This window comes from Coenobita brevimanus, chromosome 5 (genome assembly GCF_032717465.1).
Source record: "Coenobita brevimanus isolate Jiangsu-jjx chromosome 5, ASM3271746v2, whole genome shotgun sequence".
Classification (NCBI taxonomy): domain Eukaryota; kingdom Metazoa; phylum Arthropoda; class Malacostraca; order Decapoda; family Coenobitidae; genus Coenobita; species Coenobita brevimanus.
The window spans coordinates 15,413,162-15,425,802 of NC_136958.1; positions in this window are offsets into that span (position 1 = coordinate 15,413,162).

Here is a 12,641-nt window from a genome sequence, read left to right on the forward strand (position 1 = left end):
TAACATTATTTCTCTCTACCTTGTTCACAGGCATCTTCTCCTTCACCTCCCAGACACCTTACTCTCATACATTGTCCGAGTTACTCAATCTTCAAGGCAATAGGGTGATGACGATGGTGATGATAGTAAAACCCCTTCTGTACGATGACATTTTCTATCTCCAATCGACGTCATCTTTCAAGGAAAAGGTTATTTTCGTATTTAGCTCTCATTAACCCTTTCCTTTCTCGCGTGTTCTTCAAACTAAACAAAGTGGTCAGGTAGAAGGAAGGATAAGTGTTACTGATAATCGGGCTGAAGGGGTTAGTGACAATGTTAATGACGTCTAAGACAAACTCAACTACATACAGTAACGGTAACAGTAAGACGCTAACTGCCACCTCCATATTACCCACTTCCAGGTGTCCGGGTCTCTTGCTAGACGAGTATGGTCAGTCTTCTGCCCTTGATGGTATTACAAAGTGAAAAATTACTCCCGCCACTGCTTAGGGATCGAAACAAGTCAAGGTGGTCACTCTGACTTAGACTTTCTAACCACTAGACCACCAGGCACCTTCAACAAGAAAAGTACATACATTCATAACTGCTAAAGGAAATACATTATTATTCATTCATTCATTGCAAAGACAGTTTTTTTTTTTTTTTTTTTTTTTTTAACGATTCTGTGACCTTGAACTGAGTACAACAGAATATTTGCCATTATTTCTGACAACAAGACAGAGGCCCGGTGCCGGGGCTGTGAAATGTTACAACAAATATTTGCAGCAACCAAATATGTTCATTCATTAACACACACATTTGCTTTTGATGAACAAAATGTTGCAGAGAAAATAGTGGCTCCAACAATTTTTTTAATAACATACTCTAGGGTCATTGCTGCAACCGACAAACAAATCTCTCTCTCTCTCTCTCTCTAGATAGATAGATAGATAGATAGATACTGAGGGAGGAGGAGGCCATAGCATGGGCCGAACAGGGTAGTATTCCCGAGGGGAATGGGAATGCTGGTGATAGGGAGAGCTGGAGCTCCTGTTTCACTAGCTATCTAACCATCCCCCTTTGCTGACCTTTTCAGTGTGACAGTAACATGGAGAGTAGACCAGCATACTCTCCCAAACATTTCCTCTAACTATCTATGCACTACACCACATGCACTTTACATTTCACACAACGTATCCCACTACGTTACAGGGGTTGGCGCCAGCAAGGGCATGCGGCCAGAAAACTTTGCCCCCGCTATCTAGTGGCGGACTTCCGGGGGGAGGCGTGGCGGGGGTTCCGCCGGCATAGATCGTGGGTCCAGGGCGAGATGGGGCTCGGGTCTGTGCTAGAGGGTACAGGGCATTGCGGTTCCCAGGCTGCTGCTTTCGCCCAATAGAGAGGGGCCCGAACCTGGGAGTATCGCCCCAGGAGGCTGCCCTATCAGTGGGTTTATAATGGCGGGATAGTTGCAGTGCCAAGACGCGCTTGGAGGGTGTCCCTGCAGCTGTCCTGGCAGGGTGCCCCGAGGCCACTACCACAGCCACTGGTAAGCTGGTGGGCTAGGGGTCCCAGATCCATTGCCTGGACCTGGGACTGTGAAGTGAGTGGGACCTGTGCTGTGTCTGTCCCCCTTTATTAATACTGAAGATGACAAAACAAAATAAGTTTCAAAGAAAGCCTGAGGACAGTAAATCACCCATGGGGATGAGGGTGGGTTCATGGAATGTGGGAAGTTTGAGGGGAAGAGCAGGGGAAGTCGTTGAGGCATTCAGTAGGAGGAGGGTGGATGTGGCGTGTTTGCAGAAAGTCCGGTACAGTGGTGGTTCAGCCAGAAAGATTGTTGGGAAGGACTGTTGCTATAAGTTGTTTTGGCAGGGGGGGGGCAGACGGATATGGAGGTGTTGGTGTGATGGTTGTGGAGAAATGGGTGGAATATGTTATGAATGTTTTGAGGGTAAGCGATAGGATATTGGTAGTGAAAATTCTGTTGGGAAGATAGCTGCGATTATATCGGTATATGCTCCTCAGGCAGGATTGGATGAATCAGAGAAAGATAGATTTTGGAATGATTTAATACGTGTAGTGGGTGGTATGCGGGATGATGAGATAGTGATTTTGGGAGGAGACTTAAATGGTCATGTAGGTGAAGCAGCACAAGGTTATGAAGGAGTGCATGGGGGATGTGCGTATGGTCTAAGGAATGCAGAAGGGGAAAGGATACTCGAGTTTGGGGAGGCAACGGACATGATTGTGTGCAACACATATTTTAGGAAAAGAGACAGTAGGTTAATTACGTATGAGTCTGGGGGAAATAGCAGTCAGATAGATTATTTTCTGGTTAGGAGGGCCGATAGGAGGTTAATGAGGGATATTAAAGTTATAGGAAGTGAGGAGTGTGTGCAGCAGCACAAACTGTTGATTTGTGATATGGTGCTTAAAGAACAAGTGATGAAAAAGAGGACTTATGTACCTAGGAGGAAAATATGAAAGCTGAAAAACCAAGTAGTAAGGGATGCCTTCTATAGCGGGTTGAGGAGAGTGGTGGCTGAACAGGGAGCTGTAGACAGAGGCGTTAATGAACAGTACAGAGCCCTCAAGAACAATTTCTTGAGAGTTACTGATGTAACATGCGGCTGGACAAGAGGACCACCAAGACATAAAGTAACTTGGTGGTGGGATGAGGGTGTAGAAGCTGCAATTAAGGAGAAAAGAAGGCTTTTCCGGGAATGGAAGCAGGGTGGTAGCAAAGAGGAATATTTGGCTGCCAAGCGTAGGGCTAGAAGAGAGGTATACAGGGCAAAGTCTGAATCACAGAGACAATTACTTGATAACCTAAATCATGGGGAAAGGAAAAATATATTTAGGATGTCAGGTCAGGTGAAGTGGGATAATCGGGATATCATAGGTGAGCAGTGTGTGAAGAATGATGAAGGAAGGGTAGCGGTGAACAGTGAGGATATTAAAGATGCATAGAGAGAGCTTTATAACCGGTTGTTGAATGAGGAGTTTGACTGGGACAGGGAAGGCTTGGAGCCAGCAGATCCAGTGTCTGGCCCTTGGCCTTTGATTGATACTGCTACTGTGAGTGAGGCAATAGGCAGGATGAGGGTGGGGAAGGCAGCAGGTGTGTCTGGGTTGACTGCCTAAATGTTGAAGGCCTCAGGCGATATAGGGGTGAGTTTAGTCACTGACCTGATAAATAGGATTATTTATGAGTGTGTTGTCCCAGATGATTGGCTGAAGAGTGTAATTGTAAATGTGTATAAAGGGAAGGGTGATGCCCTGGAAAGAGGAAATTATAGAGGTATAAAGCTTTTAGATCAGATAATGAAGGTAATGGAGAGAGTTTTAGAAGGTATGATTAGAGAAAGAGTGAATATTGATGAGATGCAGTTTGGGTTTATGCCAGGTAGGGGGACCACTGATGCCATATTCATTGTTCGACAGCTTCAGGAAAAATATATTGGTAGGAGAAGGGATCTTTATTTTGTTTTTGTTGATTTGGAAAAGGCCTTTGACAGAGTCCCTAGAGAGGTGGTGAAGTGGGCAATGAGAAAGCTTGGCTTGGAGGAGTGGCTGGTTAGGGTGGTTATGGCCATGTATGTGGGTGCTCACACCCAGATGAGAGTGAATGGAGATTTGAGTGATGAGTTTTCCGTGAATGTTGGTGTGCATCAGGGGTCAGTCTTGAGTCCCATGTTGTTTATCATGGTACTTGAAGCCCTTTCACGTGACTTTAGAAACGGACTCCCGTGGGAGTTGTTGTATGCTGATGATTTGGTGTTGATTGCAGAGAATGAAAAGGAGGCGGAGGAAAGGTTTAGGAAGTGGAGAGATGGTATGGGACAAAAGGGTTTAAGGGTAAATGCAGATAAAACAAAAGTGATGATATCTAGGGTTGGTGGCGGTACTGTCAAAGACGAGGGAGAGTGGCCATGTGCAGTTTGACACAAGAGCGTAGGAAGTAATTTCATCTTGTGCGGTGTGTGTGATAAATGGGTGCATAAGAGATGTAGTGGTATCAGAGGTAGACTGCGAGATAATGCTGATTTTATGTGTACGGCGTGCCGGGGTGAGCAGGTGGAGATTGTCAGACGTGAAAGGATTGAACTTGCTGGTAAATCTCTTGAGTGTGTGGAAGAGTTTTGTTATTTGGGAGACATGTTGTGTGCTGGAGGTGGGGCTGGAGCTAGCTCTGTGGCTAGGGTGAGAAGTGGTTGGAAGAAGTTCAGGGAGCTCTTGCCTCTCCTGACATTGAGAGGGCTCTCCCTACATGCTAAGGGGTCTTTGTATGCAGCATGTATTAGGAGCGTAATGCTGTATGGCAGTGAGACCTGGGCACTGAAGGAGGAAGATATTCGCCGGCTCAGACGTACAGAAATGACAATGATTAGGTGGATGTGCAGTGCGTCCCTGCGCCCAAGGCCTGGAGGGGCTGCGTTTACAATGAAAGAGTTGAGAGGTAGGATGGGACTGGAGTGTATTGGTGTTGTGATGAGGAGAGGTAGATTGAGGTGGTTTGGACATGTGGAGAGGATGGGGGATGATAATTGGGTGAGGAAGGTGAGAAGTGTTAATATTGGGGGTGGGGTTATGAGGGGTAGACCGAGAAAGACATGGGACGAGGTCATTAAGTGTGACCTTAGGGTTAAGGGACTGAACAGGGAGGCTGCAATGGATCGTGCAGAGTGGAGAGCCGCCATTAGGTGACCAAGGTCGACACATGCAAGCATGTTGGAGCCTTTAAAAACGAAAACGAAAACGAAAACGAAACTGTATATATATATACATATATATATATATATATATATATATATATATATATATATATATATATATATATGAATGAATGAAGAAAAGAAAGACAGGAGGGAGTGTAAAGTAACCCGTCGGCAGAAGGACAAGGAAAGAATGAAGGAAAGAAAGACTGAAGAGGATGGAAGGAAAGAAGGATGGAGGAGAGGAAAGGCCAGACATCTGAGAGCAGCACTACATCGAGTGAACGGATGGTGAGTGCCTCCACCTACCACAAATTATATATATATATATATATATATATATATATATATATATATATATATATATATATATATATATATATATATATATATATATATATATATATATAAGCTACTTCCCCCAAGGAAAGGGAGGTAGCCGAGACAGGACGACACACTCCCCATTTACTCATCCATTCAAACACATTCATTCGCATCTTAGCCCCAAGGGGGAGAAGGGACAGATCCTCACCACATCACACCGCACGAGGGTCAACTGCGCAGTGCAATCGGTGACATCCGCAGCAGGGCCCGACCGCAGAGCTGGTATACCCCTGGCACATCATAATAGACCCATCCCCTTACCCGCACCTGACCTGATTAGTTGATCAAACCATATGCGGGAGAATATCCCCCCAGGGCTGCGTCATCATTTATTCATTCACAATTCATTCATATATGTGTGTATGTATGTATGTCTCTCTCTCTCTCTCTCTCTCTCTCTCTCTCTAGTAACAAACCAAACAGTAACAGAGCAACTGTTTTAAAATGTAAATAACAAAAAAGTTTTGATTGGGTACGGCTATACTAAGTTAGGGTAAATAAGTACAGTCAGGGAAAGTTCCGCATTACCCACTGTTCGGAGCACTGGTGGTCAACGAATAGTCACGAAGCAGCAGCCAGACCCCGCGTGTCTGGTAACTGTGAGGGTGAGGAAGGGTGTCCGGGAGTGGGAGGGTTTGGGGAGTAGTAGTAGTAGTTGTTGTTCCCTAGGCAGTCTGGCCGAACAGCCCCGCGTCCCTTAGGAAGGCCATGGCCGAGACCGGGTTTTCCCACAGAGCTCTCAAAGAGTGTATGTTGTGTAGTTGGCATAGGTGATTGTGTGCAATGCAGTCTTCCATAATGTCCTTAATAGTATGGGATGCTGTGTTGCATCCTGGACAGGCATCAGCGACGGAGTCATCCAGCCTCTTCTGGTAGCTTAAGAGGGCTGGATGGTGCCCACATCTCAGCCTGGCCAGGTGGACCGTGTCCTCACGAGGAAGATAGGATTCAGACGGGTGGATGTCAGGAGGCCGTGCATGCAGCTGTGTGTTGTCTTTAAGTGACTGCATGGAGCGGCGAGTGATCTGAGTGTGCATATGCTTCTGGAAGCTGGTCTGAGGTGGGCGAGAGGGGAGAGATGACAGTATTTGTGTATGGTATCGTATGCTGGGTGTTGTGTTGATGTTCCTTGGTGTGGGTGGATGTGCTGCCATGTACTGTAGTGGATGTTGTGGGTTTGTGGGGACTGCAGCAAGAAACTGGGTGCTTTTCATGTCTAGGTGATCGTTGACTTTGAGGACTTTGGTTTTTTGAAGTAGGTGGTCTGTGGGTGTAGTAGCTGTGCAGCCTGTGATTATTTTTAGGGCCTTGTTCTGTATGGTCTGTAGAGTGTTGTAGTGTGTTTTGGCGAGGTTAGAAGCCCAGGCAGGGCTTGCATAATTCATCATTGAACGTATGTATTGTTTGAATACTATGGTGGTGGTTTCTTTGTTGTCCGAATGTTGTATGGGCAAGTGACCTCAAGGCATTGAGTCTTTGTGTTATTTTATTTTTAATGTTTGTGATGTGTTGTTTTACTGTATATATATATATATATATATATATATATATATATATATATATATATATATATACACAGTATAGGCCTATATAAATGGAAGAAAGAATGTGATATAAATATATAATATACACATATATGTACAACATAGAGAGAGAGAGAGAGAGAGAGAGAGAGAGAGAGAGTCTATTTTTATTCATTTAATTACCTGATTATTCCTTGTAAATATATCTATGTATCTGTCCGTAAATTATCTGCATTATGTTTCAGTTTGTATTATCACTGTTTGAGGGTATGCATGTACAGTATGTATGTATGTTTTATGCTTAGCCTGTTTGCCAACCCATTGTCTGATATCGCTTGTAGTACAAGTTGCACCAAGCAAGAAAGCTTCATTCCATTCTCTTCCTATTCAGCAACCACCCCCGAACCCTCCCACACCACACCATACCACGCCACCCTTCCTAAGGTTCCCACCGCCTCGTTCTTCCGTCTGGCTTCTGTAACTCTTGTGAGGTCGTCTGGGTACGACTGAATATAACTTTGTTTTTTCTTGGAAAATATGTGACGGAAGGAACGAAAAAGGTTGATGCCACGGCATTTTCCTTTTGTTTTTAAGGAGTGGTTCTGAAACTACGTTAAGCGTACCCCACAGGGTACTTGATAAAGGGTTTTCCGAGGTATGGCCACGGATTTTATTCCTACTTTTACTTCCCAAAAGATCTGAACATTATCACCTTGTTCATTATTCTCTATTTTGCTACCATTCCCTTCACTTTTTTCTTTTAATTCGAACAAAAAAAGCACAGTGTGTGAAATGTTTTCCTCCCTCTCCTCTGTGTGTGTGTGTGTGTGTGTGTGTGTGTGTGTGTGTGTGTGTTTAAGCAAAATAAGTAACACAGTTTTTATTTCATTTCAGTCAAACTTGGTGGATGAACTAAGGGCCAGCTAAAGAGCAAACTTTTTTTTTTTTTTTTTTACTTTAGACTAAAGGTGTATATGAGAGGTGTAGGTCAAATTTAGGCTTAGCAAGGTTAAACTTGGTGGGATGGTTGAGGGAGAAAGCCAAGAACGAAGAGGTTTGATTTAAAAAAAAAAAAAAAAAAAAAAAAAATCCAAGGACAAAGTCAAAGTTCGACGACATGTTTGTATGTCAACAAAATAACAAAAACGATTTAATCTGACCTGGACCAAAGTTGGTGGAAATGTTAAAGATTTCCGAGGGGGTTTGCTTTTCTTTGCTTTAAGAAAAACACGTCGAAGAGCTAAGTAACATGACAAGGTCGATTTGAACCAATCTTAGTGGAAGGGCGTAATATAAGGCATGAATGAAGTAATTTAATTTTCAGACCAATTGGTCGAAGGTCAAGGCCACAAGGCAAAATCAAATTCCATTCTTTAGACCATGTGTTAGCAGAAGGTATTGCACTTTTTAAGTACTGCGCGTGTATTATTCAATTTTTGCTACCACCAGATGATTTTATGTGACTATGGACCGACCACTAGTATCACTGGTCAACAACAAATTTGTCCCACTGGTACTGATGGGTGCTCTAAATATTCTTTTTCATGCTGGATCCAAATATGAAATCAGATTTTTCTGTGACGTCATGTTAATATTTATGCCTTGTAAGTACAAAAGGAATCACCTCAAAAACGAAGAGCTTAGTAAAATACCCTAATCTACCACCTGGAATGAGACCAGTGCCCCACGGTGCTGAACTTCCAGTACCAGTTCCTCTAGATCATTTAACTTTAAGCGATGAGGAATGAAACGCAGCTGGAGCATATCACGAGGAAAAAGATGAAGAAATTTCTGATCCAACATTCCAGGATACCTATCCCGTCAATGAACTAGTTACTGCCACAAGGAGATCTGAATGACCTTTTTCGTCACTTGGATTTATATATGAAACAGGTTGAATCTTTAGATTAAAGATTAAAGATTTAGAGTCTACTGCAGCGTGATACTAGTCTTTTTTTCCGCAGCTGCCATGATGATTTCAAAGAATGCTTGCCTCAAGAGGATGGACATGTGTTTTGTAAGATGTTAAATCAGTCATGGGGGCTCTTGCTCATGAACACAATGTGAACGAGTGGCGCATGTTTATTGACTCCTCAAAACTCAGCTTGAAAGCGTTCCTTCTTCATAATGGAAACAATGTTCCTCTTGTATCAACTGCACATACTGCAAACATGAAAGAGTCATTTGACCACATGAGGTTGCTTTTAGAATAACTTCAGTGTCAAAAATATGAGAGGAATATCTGTTGAGATTTAAAGTTAATGCACCTTTGCTAGGGGTGCAGCTAGGTTACATAAAGTACTGTTGGGTATTATGTGAGTGGGTGAGTAGGGACAAACAAAACTACGACAATCACATGGATTGGCCAAAACGTTCCTCACTTGTCCCTGGAAGGAAAAAATGATGTGAACAGTGCACTTTTGACCCAGAGAAAGTGTACCTTCCTCCTTTTCATATGAAGCTGGAGCTCATAAAGATCTCTGTTAAAGCGATGGATAAATGCAATCTGGATTCACATACTGGAGAAATAAGTTTCCCCGGATCCATGATGACAATATTGAAGAAGGTATTTTTGTAGGCCATCAGATCAGAGAATTGTTAAGAGATGAAGGATTTGAAGGAGAGATGAATGAAGCTGAGAAAGCTGCATGCAGAGTTTTAAAAGTGTCTGCACAAACTTTCTGGAAAATAACATGGCAGAAAATTGTCCTGAAATAGTGGGTGACCTTCTTTCGTCTTATCAAGCAATGCGGATAATAATTATGTCATTTACGATTAATTTTTTGGACTCTCACTTGGACTCTTTTCCGGAAAACCTGGATGCTGTGAGCTATGAACACGGTGAGCCTTTTCGTCAGGCCATTTCTAACATGGAAAAGCGTTTCCAAGGCAACTGGAGCCTCAGTACGCTGACTGACTACTCATGGATTCTTAAGAGAGACATTCCTGAGGCAAAGTGCCAAACAAAATCGAACAATTCTACTTTTAAACTACAAGTTTATCTTTTTCATCAGTCTGCAAAAAGTAAATAAATGGATTTTTAGAAATGCAATTGCTTTTCACTCAAAAATCTTACTTGATACAGATAATTTACAAACATATCTGGATTCAGCGCAAAAAAATAATAATTGAATCAGGTATTTTCATCCTTGGGACACGATATTTTTTATTGTTTTCCAGTTTAATGAAAGGATTGGTGGAGGCTATAATTATCTCCTACGATTCGATAAGATCTCCAAGGCTGAATAAACTGACCTGGTTCTAGCAAGAATTAAATAAAAAAGACGTCATGGGGATGACTGAACCTCTCATTAAATGTGAACTGCTAACCATCATAACAATGCAGTCTCTTAGCTGAGTAGAATTGGTGGTAGTACAAATAAATTAAGAAAATGGCATGGCGTTGCAGAGATTAATGGACACTGATTCGAACCTCTTGGACCGTAGTTTTTTGCTGCAGCCTCCTTACCAGTTTACTTCTCTATGTTGCTGCTGCTGATGATGTTTTAGCTCTAACCCTTTGATGGCAGACCTATGATATACTGATCCAGATTTCTTCTATTTTGGAATGCAAACTCATATTTACAGTCTTTTTAGATTACAAGCAGAATTTACATGCAAAATTTTATTTTTATATATTCTTGATATGTTCTCAAACTGGGAACATTGGCTTTTTTCATGCTCAAAATATTACCCCAAAAAGGAATATAGATAAAATTTTCGTCCTATTTCTATTTATTTTTATATGCAGGTTTGGAACTGAATTATGCTGTCATGATAACATTAAACTCAAATTTATTTCATAAAATTCTGTATACTGGACATTGGACATTTCTGAAATACCAAAGTTACAACTCAGCACATTTCTATTTGCTACATATTTCATCACGCATTATACTTTCGCGGAAGGCCTCACTGCACCTTTTATGTAGACTTATTTCACAATTTGTGCACTTCAACCGTATGTTCTTCATGCACAGAGTGCATCTACTCTGAGGACATGTCGACAGAAAGTGTAACTTCTTCATATCTCACTGCTTTGGCTGGGGATACTGATAGCCCTCCAAGTCTCTTCCTCATCTCTGCAACCATTATCATGCCTCGTGCAATTTCTCTTCTCAACTCAAGGTGTGTTGTTGGTACAAATGGATCAGTATGTTGGTGGAACTAAAGGCAGCTACTACTGCCTTTTGAAGAAAAAAATGTTCCACCACCGCTTCTTCGAACTTAGTCTTGACCTGTAGGATGCCAACACTCAGTCACAGCCATCAACGCCTCCCATTCCTTTACTGCACATCTTTATGAGATAAGTCTGGAAGATTAGCTTGTTGCTTTCTTTCTTTACATGCCTTTCTGCTGTCTGAAATGGATTCACACCATAGTAGTTACTAGCAACAGTCACACAAGAGTCGTCCTTCTTTTTCAAAGACTACAGTACCATCTGACAGGTAGTCAAAATATCCTCGTTCACGCTTTTCAACTTCATTCTTTGTTGGGATAGGACAGCATCCTGTTCTGTTCTCACGAATGGTTCCAAAACCTAGAAAATCCCTTTGAGCCATTTTGCCAGTAGTATGTCACTTGTGAAAATATTATCAAAGAGCACATGTTGGTTATCCCTCACAACTGACTGCAACATTTCATTGACAGCAAGGGATCCCAGTCACCCTCTTTACCACAGTTAATGGAGAAGTTGTGTCGATAGTCATTTGCACTACATAACATCTACATTTAGTATCCAAATCTAACTGGCTTATTCTTTATGAACTGTTTTGCACTGTGATGACCGTGACAGGGAATCAGCTTCATCAATACTCTTTATGTCGCGGAATACACCAAACTGCTGACAATTATCTTTTTTAACATATCAAGCAAAAACAACACTTTGGCCATTTTTTAGGCAGCCAAGTTGCCATTATCAGCAAGGTGCAATACCTCTTGTTGTTTCAGAATCTGTCCCTGTTCATTGTTTTGCGAAACACTGAAGCTTCCATGTCTTCACTTGTGGACCAGTAATCATTTTCATATGGCAGATTGTGGTATCCACTTATAGGCAACAGTTCCAAGAATTTGCGCACCTCTTCCTCAGTAACATGGAACTTTGAATTGTTTTTGCCTTTCACTTCATACAAATGTGTTTGTTGAGTCACATGTTTGATCATTTCTGGTCCAAAAATAGTCTAAACATTTCATGTGGTTCCTTGCCACATTGCTCCTCACCCACCTTTGGTGAAGTAGAATGGGATTATGGAGACAGCTTTTCATTCTTCCTCCATCGCCGAGTTTTTCCTTTATCGCTCTCGTCTGCAGTATCTTCGTCTTCTACCAGTAACTTCATCTGGGATCCAGTCCTTGTCGAGGATGTTATTGTCACCATCCTCATTACTCAATAGGCTGATCTGCCGCAGGAGGCAGAGACACCACGTCCACTTTGTGACTTACTTCTCTAAGCAGCATCTTTGGCTGTTTGAAGAGATCTGAATCTAGACACCGCTTTTCCAGAAGTGAAAAAAAAAGCATCCTTAGCTTCAATATGGATAAATTATAAAGACGAAAAAGATTTCTGATACAATATGTGAGTTAAAATAATATCAGAAATGTCACTAGTCGCGGCGCACGACTCTGAGGTTGTCATTATCGTACCCTGACAACCTACTGGTAAACAGTGCTTCCGATTTCGTATCATATTATACACGAATCATATTATTATACCTGAATATATTGTATACGAATATTATTATGCACAAACATATTATACACAAATCACATACGTATCATCTTATGCACGAAATCGGACACACTGTTGACGGGTAGGTTGCAAGGTACGATAATGACAACCTCAGAGCCGAGCACCGCAATTATAGTAATCATCCACAATAATTATGAAATGGAGTAATGAAGAGAACGAGTTTTCCTTTTTTTTTTTTTTTCTCATCATAACACTAACAGGTAAATAAACATAAGTCAAGTCAACAGTTACTCAGATTATCAGATATATAGCTATGATGGCAACATGTAATGAATGGCAGAAAAC